Below are 13,056 nucleotides of genomic sequence, written 5' to 3'. Positions count from 1 at the left end.
AGACACAGCACACCCCACCACCCAGGCAAATCTGCTATGGAATAAGGATTACCCTAAGAGATAGTATTTCTCTAGGAGCTGTTTGTCTAAAGCCAAGACACACATCTCAGCAGATTTAACAAGGCAAACAAGGACAGCATAAACTGTATTTAGAAAGAGTGAACAGAGTGGGGACTGTGATCAAGGTCAAGTTTAAACGTAGTCAGGGCATGACAGCAGCTCTGGTAGATATATCCAAGCAGGTCTGGGATGATATTAGATTAGTCATAGGAACATGGTGCTCAGAGCAGCTGCCTGACCCAGATTCACTACCGGTGATTACTTGAAAACAGGATAAAGAGTGTCTTTATGTACCGTGGTTTCATGTTGGGCATCATTTCCCTCTCTGTGCTCATCTTAAAAGACACAACTCTGTATGATATGCATGGAGAACCAAGATCTAAATGGGTGGTACCAGGACTAGAATGATTACCCCAGATGGGATTTGGATCCGTCCAGGCATGTTAGAAAGTTTTGTCCATTTGGAGATCTTAGAATGCTCTGCTTGAAACCAACCCATGGTGCCTGCAATACTCACTCAGCAGCGCACTCTTGGTAATGAGTGACTTTGAAAGCACATTTTTAAAGGAATATTCATGGTTGCAAAGGAGCTATCACATTCTTATTGTAAAAGCTGTAATGACTCTCTGGGGCCCCAACACAAAGCAAGCTACACACACCCAGTACAGATCTCAAACAGCAGCTCTCTTTCTGATGAAGACAGAGAAACCAGGAACCTCTCAAAAACTTTCCATCCTGTAGGGAGTTCTACTCTAAATTCTTCTCACTTTATCCCTACCAACAACCTGAAAGGAGTCAAATCAGGCTAGAAACACCATGTTGAATATTAAAGTGGTTGTGAATGCAGATTGTGGTCTTGCATAAGCAAGGGATGAATTAAGAACAGACTAAAAGCTTATGTTTAAAAATGCTTTTTTCAGTCAGCTCAATTTACAATATATTTTTAATGGTATTGGCAGGCTGTAGATGGATGGGAGAATTATGTGCTAAAAAGCAAAACTGAGGTGAGAAGAGGAAATTAAATCTCCATTTAGCAGAAAAATTATTTCAATATTTGTTTTCCTTCCAAAGCAAGATGAAAACAGGACTGTTGAAACTTCCCAGTAAACAAAACCAGTTCCCATCAATCAAACCCTCATTTTATTAAAACTGAAATAATTAATTTCCACATATTAATCATATAACATAAAAGCAAACAACCATCAAGGATTACATTTCAAAGGGGTTTTTTTCAGATATCAGATTTCGACAGAGTACTCTAATTCATCTTTTTCTAAGCACTGCATTATCAAAACCATAATGTTCCTAAATGAGGCTAATGGCAAAAATACAAAAAGAAATACTTGATTTGGAAATTTTATACTAGACTCCACTATCTGCCAGAATTTTCTTATCAACTGAAATATTATCATTTTTTAAATTGCTAATACACAGGATATTGTCTAATTCAGTAAAGAAATCAGCTTCTGTGCACTATCTGTGACAAATTCTCCTTTGGTTCATACTAAAACCCTGACTCAGCCCCAAACATGGGCATGAATAGAAGACATTATCCTCAGTTTTCTTTGTAATTTAGTATAAACCTGTTAGGGTATAAGTGTACCCTAACCAGTATTGTATGAATTTACAGATTCCTATCATCCCTTATTGAAGACTGTATATTCAACAGATCATTGTATCATTTAATGTGATTCTAATTATAGATAACGACTTATATTCAGCACAATAAGACAGTTTATGTACTAAACAAATACAGGGGAATATTATGGGAGTTTAAATTCCACAGTCAAAACTTAGAAAGAAAGGGAATGGAAGGAATTATCAACCTTACTCAACAAATGGGAAAGGAAGGTGAAGTCCAGTGAGAAGCTCCAGGCAGGATGTGGTTCTCACAGAAGGAGGTGCTAGAGCTGCCCTGCAGGGACACAGCTCCCCTGTGCATGGCAGCAGCATGAGATTTGTCCAAGGTCACACAGGAAACCACTACCATAGTCCCTCCAAATTCAAATTTGCTGTGTGCCAATCCAAGTGTATTCCTTGCAGGATAGTGCTTCTCCTCAGAAACCATGAGAAGTCTCAGAGCCTGCATGAAGGAGATAAACTGAGGATACCACAGTGGCCCCTGCTCAGCACAGAGCATGGCACCTGCTGGCATTTAAACATGGGGTTTCCTTTAAATTTCATTTTTTATGACTATTTCAAATGCAATGCCCACTGGTTAAATACCCCCACAATCTCAAGCAAAGGCCCTACACTTCCACAAAACACAGCTGTCTTGTACATCCTGGAGCCTCCAGTAGTCAGGAAACTTTTAAAGCCATTTGACTCCACGCAGTTTTGGCAGACAAAGTGGGAACAGTGAAATGTTACCACACTCTGCAGTCACAAAGGACATCAAGGGCAACATACACTGTGAGAAGAACACTACGTAGACTATGGGGCTCAACTGACACATTCACATAAAAGATTTACTGTTCAGATTAACATGCTGAATTTTGATCAGACACTTTACATTTCATTGCCACAGGTTAGTCCTTACTCTCAATTATAGTCAAATCTCTAGGTTTACTTTTCTCCCCGTGGCAGGACATATTTGCATTAACAACTTCTTAAGTTGCTCCATATCAAAGAAATGTGGCACAGGCTTTTCAGTCAGATTGCATGCCATTCACTTCCACTCCAGCACAGCACACACATAACTCCATCAATATTCCTTTGCTTCTCACCCCAATCTGTCCTTGCTGTAGTTAATTGTTAATGCCTTTCTTCTCTTCATGAAGTTGTTTCTCTGTGGAATCATCAATACCATTTTTGCCTCCCACACCTTCAGCATACATTCCTACTGCTTGCAAACAGTGTGTAACAAACAATACCATTCTTTAGGACTTTCCCTGATAACAATTGTCTCTGCCTCACTCTCCCCTGTCCTCTCACGGATGCGTGCACTCCGTTTCACTGATGCCACAGATTCTCAAATGGACTTTCTCGCTGATGGTGCTCTGTCTCACCTCGTATCATAAAGTGTTTCTCTGCATATCCTCTTCACCCTTGCTGGTTTTACTCTCATGATTTACAGCATTTACAACCAGCCTTTCCAAAATTAATGCCCTATTTACCCACAGAAATGATATGGCTTTGTTAGTCTCCCTTTAGAAGGACTGTCTAAGAACGGAAAAGAAATAAAGCTGAAATGGTAGTCAATTAATAAAGAATTAAAGGATAGCAGTATAATTAATGTTACTCCATACAGATTTCTGGAAAAAAGATCCTGTCAAACAAAGCCAATTTCATTTCTTGATGAAATTACGGATTTGATTGATAAAGGAATGATGTAGGCATGACCGACTCAGACACTTGGAAACGCACTTGGCTTCATTATTTGAACACATTCCATCACTGGATTTTTACAACCCCCAACTGCCTGCTTTCCTATTTTCCAGTCACATCCTTCAGTGGCACGAGTGCCATTGCATGGCTGGGGAGATCAGGAGATGTGACCTTCCCCCATTCCCATATATCATATGTGGCCTACCACAAAGCACAGATCTTTGTGGTTAGCGTTCAGCAAATGACCAACATCTATTTCTGAGCGTGTGTGAAATTACCAGTGCAATACCATATGGAAGAAAATGGTAATTATTAGCAAAATTTGAATATGCTTGTTTTATCCACTCACTCATTCTCTCTCTCTCTCAGAGTTCATCCATCACACTGTCAAGTGCACCAAGATGTGTGTTCAGGTAGTCTGGCTGAGATAATTTGCATGTGTCGTGGCAGACAAGGGTTATGAACTATTAAGTTCTCATCACACCACTCAGGTTTTTTTTCTTGACTGGTAATGACAAGTTACTTTTTGGCGTATCTTTTATAATTTTTATGAGTCAGCAGTTGAGAACAGCTGATCCTTGGCTTCCAAATTTTGCCTACTTAGGCATTCCTAAGTCTTAGTGAGGTTGCAGGTCAGTAACTGATTTTGTTTATATGGAGTTTGTCTGAAAAATAAACATTTGTTTGGCAGGTGTAGCTCCCTGTTGGCATAACAGGGGAAGAATTTTCATCACACACACAATGTGCTAGTACCTTATGGCCTTTTAGTGTCCTTAGAAAGTCAGATCTTGTGCTGGAGAGATGTTTGTACTGTGACTTTTTTGGGCTTCACAGTACAGCACATTGCTCAGCTTTATTGCTGGGAAAAATGTTCACTATTATCAGCATATGTCATTCTTCTCACACTTATTTCACTGTTTTTTCCAGTGTTTACAGAGACATATTTGCATCTGTATTTCATTCAATTTCATTCATATTTCTGTTAAAAGTCTCCACACGTTTAGTTATATGAGAGGAAAACCAGCTTACAATGAGAATCTCCAAAAAGAGAAAGCACAAGACACAGAATACAGCAGAGTGGATGTGCCATTCTGACACATTTACAAGGCACAAGAGAAATAACTGAATTCACTTTTCAAATAGCAAATGTGTTTACTGGGCTTAGCTAGTGTGATCCTATGGACTCTCCTAGCCTCAAGGAGAATTTCTCCAGTGTACACCAATAAAAAAGATGTTGTGCTACAGTTACTTTAGACAGCTTGGAACTAGACTTTGTGTTCTCCAACCCTATGAGTTGCAAGTTCTTGATGTGCTTCAACTGCAACATTCCTTGGCATAAGGGCCCTACCCACAAGTGGAGACTGCACGTGTCCTGACTACAAATTCAACTCGCTCTTTATTTCACTCCAGGAACCAGGATTTGAGCATCAGTGTTTCCCACGTGGCAATTCCACCTCCAAGCTGCCTTGCAAACAATACTGCTAGCCCCCTGCAAAAGGCACAGTTCACAAAGACAGCCCATTCCAGAGCCTTCCCCACAGAGATGGTGCACGCTTGGGACACATCTCCTTCCTCCTCTGATCTAGCTTTGTCTCAGGTAGCCTTGTAGCCTCAACCCCTGCAAGAAACAAACACACCTTCACACATCACAGGACAAAATAACCTTCCAGGACTGAATCCTGTTCTTCAAGCTGAAAAAAAACCCCATTGAATTTATTTCAATTCCAGTAACAACAAAGCCATTTGGGAACAAGGGAGGTTCCTGCCAAGTGATGCGCAATGTGGATGCATCAGTCACCTCCAGAGAGTGCCTGAGTGGTGGTTCAAGGTAATTCCTTATTCAGCTGGGGCTCTGATCTTCCCACAGCACCCAAAACTGAGTGAGCACGCAATCAATGTTAGCAGCCATCAATAACTATCAGTTTAGGATGGATTCAAAGATTGAAAGCTTCCCCTTACACTAATGCAAAACGCCCAAAGCCTCTCAGTCTTTCCATTGTTCTGCCTTTCTGCAGTCACATCTATTCATAACGTGTGCTCTTCACCACAGCAGGAAGCAGAGAGCTCAGGAGTGCACGACAGCCATTTGTCACCATTCTGCAGATTAGTCCACTTTGTCTCAATGCTTTTGGTGATGGCACTGTTAAATATGCAATGTTTCACTAGCATATAACTCCTAAAAAACTTAAGGGGTTAAGCTAAAACCAAGCAACCAATGTACCTGAATGTGAAAATTAAATACCAGGGAAGTCTCTAGAAACCAGAAATTCAAACATGATAGAACAGTATAAATGGTGAGAACAGGGGAAACTTTAGAGGAAACCAAGGCAGCCTCTCTCTGGAAATACTGAAAAGCTGAATTTTGTGCCACTGAATTGAGGTAAAATGATCATACTCCTCCGCATCTATTTAATATCTCCCTGAAAGCGGGTGCTCTTCTCCTCATTTCAATCCATCAGAAGACCAGAATAGATAATGTGATGCTCAGTGCTACATTTTTACACTTTGGCAAGTTGCTTCTAGGCATTTTGTGGGGTCAGAATGCCCCCACATTTGGTAAATAATAACTCCCTTATTCCTACAATAACCCCTTACTTTTCCATAGATGGATTTCTCTGCCTCCATCTCATCTTACTTGCTTTATTGAATAGATGAATAGATGACCTTTGACTTCACATAATTTTGTCTTTTCTTGAGAGACTCTTGAGCATCAAGCTTTTTTTTTCTCCTGTACTGAATTAGAATTTTTTTATTCCTTTTTTTTTTTTTTTTTATTGTAGACACAAGCACGACAGAGTCTAATATCACAAAGAAACCTCTAAGGACTTTATATTTGATGAAAAATATCTGCAATTTATACGTGCAGCTAGCTTCAAATCTTAAACACTCCATATCACATCCAGGTGAGGTTTAAGGACAAACACATGCATAATTCATGAAAGCATAACCATTATTGGTAGTTCTGTAGAATAAATAGTCCTTGGTAGACACTGTGCATTTGAAGGATGCACCATATTCATGCTAGCAGTATAGAGCCAAATTTGTATTTATGGTGCACTTGCAATCCATTCAATTCTGTTTCCATTTGAGCACACTGGTGAAATAGAGTGCAATATTCTGTTTCAGTTACCAGCACAAGATGCACAACTCAAAGCAGAGCTCCCGATAGCCAGAGAGCACAGAAGAGCTGATGACTGCACAGAGTCCACCAGGGATCTTGTTATGCCAATCTAATTAACCTGGAAAATGCTCAGCTAGCACCGTGCTCTGGGCTCGCACACAGATGGAAAATGGGCTGTTCAACTATTGTGTGTGCTAGGCAGGCTTCTCATAACTCCCAAGTCAGCAGAAACATTTAAGCATATGCTTACCATTAATGTTAAACAGGTGCTTAAGTACGCTGCTGAACAGGGAACATAACAAGGAGCACGCCTCTGGAGGACACCATTTTTGCTTTAATTGCTGTTGCATATGATTTATTTGTTACCCTTAGATATTACCAAAGGTCTTCTTTCCCTACCAAGACTGCAATTCTGTTAAAATTTGAGTAGGAAAATAGTGAGAAATATTCTCTTTGTTAAAAAACAAAACAAAACAAAAACAACACAAAAACCCCCCAAAACAAGGCGTGTCTATTAAATCCAAGATATTAGAATAGAGAGGAGCAAATGTTAATTTTAAACTATTGAGAATCTTTTCTAGATTTTGAATCATAATGGCCAAATCCAACCAAAATGGACCATCTTAATGATGTTTTTAACTCATTACAGATGTAGATGTACATGGTTAATGCAAATGAAATAAAATGCACAGAGAATAACTCTAAATAAACAGAGACTATAACATAAACTTCTCTTCCCTGAGAAAAACTCTAATTAGTGAGATCAGGAAAGGCTCAGTCATACTGATATGAACTACAATTAGTTTCTGATACCCACAGCATTTTATACATCCTTCATGTAGATCACAGATCCAGTTTTTAACAGAGTCAATAAACTCAGAGCTCATGAATAGTCATACTCCTGCATACAATCACTTGCTTTACAGACTAGATCTTCCTAAGTGGTACTTTCAGCCCCCTCACAGCCAGATGAGAAGGCATTATTATGAGCATATTTTTTTACATCCTTATAATTAGGCACTAGAAAAAAGCAATACAAGCTTATTTCTAGGTTACTTTGGTTATATCATAGGCTGCAGAAGGACTACTCAGTATTTACAGAAAACATGCCGAGCTATATTTTCAATTTTTCTCCACGTTTTTAATAACGTCAGTCCCACATGATAAACAAATAAAAATGTTCCATTTTCAGCATGTTTTCTAGTTTAACATTATCACTGAAAACAAACACAAGCAGAAGTGCATGCGCACAGCATGCTCTGGGGAACAACTGATGGAGCAGCTCGTGGGGCCCTCCATGGGGGATAACTCACAAAATGAGATGAAGTAAAATGTAAGAGTGCCTGTCTTAACCACCTCACTCTGCTTTTCTTCTGCTTGCTTTCTTACCATGCAGTTCACCCATTTTATTTTTTTTTCTTGTCAACTGCAGTATATTTCACTGTTGTCACCTTTTAAAAATTACTGGAAATCCCTCATAACACAGAACATGGCTGGGTTATGTGTTGAGACTCAGATCTGAAAGCACCAGACCCTCAGACAAAAGTCTTACTCGTTTCAGCAAGAGTAGTAAACCCATTAAGTTTGGCAAAACTTTTGCTTGAGTAAGTGCTGAATAATGACTACAGAATGAGGCTATGCAATATGTGACTGGAATTAATGCCAAGTCTGTCTACACATGCCTGACTTGACAAAATCTCCTGGCCAGTATTCTCTATGATTTGGAAGGGATTTTCCCCAGCATTGACCAGTTTGTTTACCATCCAGTGCTTGACCTGGGCATGCAATGCTCACCACTGCAGCTCATCCCACTGTCTTGAATTGTTTCTTTTCTCATGCTTGAATTGTTTCTTTTCACTTGCTTTGACTGGACATTTGTGTGCATCTCAGGATAACCCCTTAAATCATCACTCCATAGTAATTAGGGATGAGATGGTGGGAATAATTCATAGAAACAGAGATATGTTACGAAAAAAGCCTTCTCACAAACAAAATCCTGAGCCAGTTGCTAGAGATGCACCGAGTTTGCAACTTTTCTATTGTGCCTTGCAAGTGTGCAACTTGGGAACCACCGATTTACAAATGAGGGTTGGACTCAAATCCAGTCACACACATAATAATTGTCCCCGTGATCAAGATATGACAGGCAATTCCACTGCTTCTGCTCCTACTCTTCACCTCTGTAGTGATGAAGAGGTACTTGCTGGGCATACTGAACCCACAGGGAAAATGTTGTGCCCAGAAATCACCAGCAAGGCACACACTTCTTCCCAGAGCATAGCATAAACATTACAACACAGGTGCTCCAGGAATTCCCAAGATCTCATCAATATCTCCACAGATGCTCAAAGCCAGTTTTTGCAAAAGCAGAATTTAGACATGATCTTGATAATCTGCTCCAAGGGCAAGAGGACACTACAAAAGCAAATTTTGCATGCTACAATGCAAGCTCTGTTTGTACAGTCTCTTAAAGAGGACAGAAAATCTATGCAATCTACAGGTGAATGCATGCTACAGCTGGGTCCCAGTTCTCTGTGTATTGTAAGCATTCAGGCTCTAATGGTTGGGATTTATTTTTAAAATTGCATTCTCAACTGCAGCCTTTTCAAAAGGACTGAGTACTGGGGGAACTTGCTAAATGCAATGCTCCATTGGGAAGGAATGCCAAGCTTACTAAGTGACAGCATTATGCATTAGTGGATTACATGAGATTTAGAGTACATAAAACAATTTAATAAATGGGCTTTGCTTGTTAATCTCACGTGAGTCACTGTGTAGTACAACACTTACAGACAGCACACATGCGAACACAGACCTAGAAGAATAAATCCTCATATTGCACTTGTGATGGCATTAAACCATTTGGATTATATAATTTTAAAGCCAAGGGTGCATTATAATGTTCTAGGACAGCTCAGTTTATACAGACTACAGACCAAGAGATTTCTGCTAGAGGATGGCATCTTGCTGTGATGGAGCTCCTCTCCTGCTACAGCTGGGCTGTACTGCTGAAAGACTGGATCTGCTTCTGCACTAGCTTGCAGAGGAGCAAAGCTCCAAATGTGGAGCTCATCTATCTTCAGATGCTACCACAGATGTAGTTGGCAAACCCTGGGCAGACATGCAGAGTAGTTTTTGTCTGATGTAACAGAGGAGGCTGGAAAGGGTTCTTAGTTTCACTGAGGATGCTCTGGAATATCTATGACTATGTTTAAGCAACAGACAGACTCATCACTTAGATATCTGCAGGGTAGACGTTTATGGTTCAGCTTGTACCCCATAACTCTGTGAGTTAATGGAGAGAATTTGGCATTTCAGAGTGCAGGTACTCTGGCCCATTTCACAATCTACATGAAGATGGGATGAATCATGGCCCAGACTCCACTGACTAATTTGTAGAGAGAGCCCAGGCTGACTAACTTAGATATAAATGTCTATACTGAAGAAGCCAGTGTTTAGTCAGAGGAATCCTATGCCCATCTTGTTCTAATGAAGAATTACCACACTCCCATGGAGACTGCTCCAGCAGTTCATCACCTTCACTGTAAAAACCAGGCACTTTATCTTCTAGTTTGGAATGCTCGAAATCCAACTTCCAGCTTTGACTCTTGTTGTGTCTTTGTCAGCTGCATTTAAAACCCTGTTGGTACTAAGGGTTGTGTACAAACCAGAAGTGTTTTTGGGGCATGATGCTCTATTGCCTTCCCCTTTACATAATCAGTTAGGCCAATACTGAGAGTGCAAAGCTCTGCCAAGAAATGAGACCTCTGAGATATATGAGAGTGACACTTGAAACGTGCTCTGTAGTATCTGCTGGCAGTTGAAAGACTCATTCCACAGTGCAGAAAGAGAAACTCTCCTCATCAAATAAAGCCTCAGGCCATCAACATCTACGAAACTTACATTTTAGGTATTTATCTTAACAAGCAAATCCAGACTTCATTAATGAATAAATGGAACCCCTCAAACACGAATGTTGTCTTCCCAGCTGCACAGACAGCTCTGTGGCTCTGTTGCTGCTCAGGGCTCTACAGCCACCTACTCAGCTGTCATTCACTAAAATCATAACAGTCCCTTCAACTTCTTCTCTTTTACTCTTTGGGAAAGCAGTGAAAAGATTCAGAAAGAGAGGGAGGGGATAGACTGTCCTGTGAAAAGTCTGACAACTCAGAGGAGGAAGGGAGAAATTAACACAAAGTGCACCTTTTTCCTTGCATAAGAGAAACCAGAGAAGCTGCTGAGGAACACTGAAGAAAAAGATGCAGGTGTGAGGAGCAGCATCAGATTCAAGATTTTGAACCCTTCTGACAGTGAAAATTAGAGTTAGACCACATGCCCTCCTTCAATCTCACAGTGCTAAATAAAGAGCCAGCAATGTATAGTGCTTCCCACAGCTCCCAAAGTTATTCTGAGACAGCCTGGCACCTTGTATTTCTCATAGATCCTGCAACTTTAGTGGATTCCTTATAATTCCAGGCTTTGAACTTCTCTATCCCCTAAATAAGGGTGTATCTAAAAGGACATTACATTATATGGACAATATTAGGATCCTACAAAGCTTGTGGAGCTCTCTGCCATCCTACCTTTAACATAAAAAGACTCCTGATTTCCACCAACTAGCAGCCTGATATTGGAACAGTTTCAGCACATCTTACAGCTTTCCCACATGCAGCAATTCCAACACCTCCTATGGATTGTACACCTGCTGCACATAACAAAGGGGAACCCTTGTTTCCCTTTGTGACTGACCCAGAAATGATACCAGAATGTCACAGTCCTCAAAACACAACTTGTCTTTCACTAAGCAGCCGCAGTCCCAAAGATTTTTTTTGCTGCAATTCTTGCCATAGGATCAGCAATTGAATTCCTGCCTGGCTTTAAACTCCAGCTGAACTCATGATAGCTCACCTGGGAACTGCTACCACAGCTCCCTTGCCTTCAACTTGGGAGCTCCCTGTGTTTCAGCTGAGGTAGTAGACAACTAAGGAATAGTACAAAAAATCTGGATTGCATCTGGCTTCTAAGTCAAGCTGAGTATAAGACATAGGGAAGGCTAAAGTAGCAGGGAACTGCACTGGATCACAAACTCCACCACTTCAGCTGTGAGAGTTTAAAAAAAATTAATCTTTACCCAGCTTCTTTAGCACTTGTTAGGAAAACTGCGTTTTTGGCCAAGAAGAATTTCACCCTGTTTCAGTGCCATGTGATTGAACACTGCAAGAAACACACCTGTAGGTAAATTATGGCAAATAAGGAAAATCACAGTGGAACACCAAGGTCTTATTTATTTTAGTAAGGATTTATTGCTCCTGAGAGGCACCAGAGTTGTGTTTCTCAAGGAAGAGCAGGAGCACTCCTGGGATGACAGAGTAGCTTAGTCTTCATGTCAATTGTACCCTTGAGGTCTCTGAGGCCTCAGAGGTGCTAGCAGACTTCTGAGGAGATAACAGTTGCCACTGGGCTTATTTTATTTGGGTTTTTTATCAAAACTGCAGCTATCAGGGTTGGAATTTAAATGGTCAAACTGAAAATCTAAATCTCCAGACTCTCCTTCAACTCCTCTCATTGAACCCAAACTGTCTCTTTTGCCCTATTCATAGATTTTTCCATCAGAATAAAGCAGAAACATGACACATCCACCATGGCTCCTCTTGGAAGTTTCCAAACAATTGAGCAACTACAAGTTAGAATAAAATTCAGAACATGAGTTTCACAGCAATATCCTTCTAACACACACAGAGCAGGGTGCTCACTGCTTCCACTGACCACTAAGTGTGCCAAAGTAACAGCCTGCTCACACACAGCACACTAATTTGTCTTCAAGACCCCTCTGTACCCTTCCAAACCCATTGTTTCCACTCACCTAATTGTCTACAACCAAAGGCAGTAGCTCCTTTTTACCTTTGTTGCCATTGTACCTCTAAGAAATTGGGATTTTCATGAGTGCGTGTAAGAGAAGAACCTGGCATTACAAAAAAGGCCCTCTTCCAAACAGCTCTTGGATACATTTGTTTGCAAATCCATCAAAAAACCAACCAAAAAAGCCTGTGTACATGATAGATCAGACCCCAGGGAGACACATGGAAGTGTAGAATAAAACATGTAGTTGGCATTATTGTCCTTGACCTGACAACTGGACGTGTAAGGAGGAAGTCTGAAATATTTTAATGAAATAATTTATATAGTCATGCCTAAGGTTAGGATAAAATGCAATTGCATTCAATTTACTTCCAAAAGTGATAAACATTTATCTCCATACCATATTGTTGCACATTAACTTCAAATACACTGTGGAAAACTCAAGGGTATGTCAGTTCTTACTAGGAGAAACCACTGTGTATTAATCACTCCCTACAGCTTTTATGTAGAATTAAGAGAAATCCCATTGTAAGAGCCTGAGCTATTTCCATAAGTTGCATTCCCCTGGCTCAAAAGATGAATGGGAAATACAGCAGTAAAATAAAAATAGGCACCTTTCCAGGTAAATGCTGTTGTTTAAAAAAAAAAAAAAAAACCCAAACAAAGCCCTGGTAAAATACTGCCACAGG

General features: G+C 40.3%; 1 protein-coding gene across 2 annotated transcripts in view; it reads right to left on the bottom strand.

Moving 5' to 3' along the window:
• The window catches only part of DPP6 (dipeptidyl peptidase like 6), a 542,989-nt gene that overhangs the window by 468,340 nt on the left and 61,593 nt on the right, over positions 1–13,056 (bottom strand). The gene's annotated exons all lie outside the window — the stretch shown is intronic.

This window comes from Motacilla alba, chromosome 2 (genome assembly GCF_015832195.1).
Source record: "Motacilla alba alba isolate MOTALB_02 chromosome 2, Motacilla_alba_V1.0_pri, whole genome shotgun sequence".
In the NCBI taxonomy this organism is placed as follows: Eukaryota; Metazoa; Chordata; class Aves; order Passeriformes; family Motacillidae; genus Motacilla; species Motacilla alba.
The sequence above is the reverse complement of the archived record's forward strand: the minus strand, read 5'-3'. Positions and strand labels throughout refer to the sequence as shown.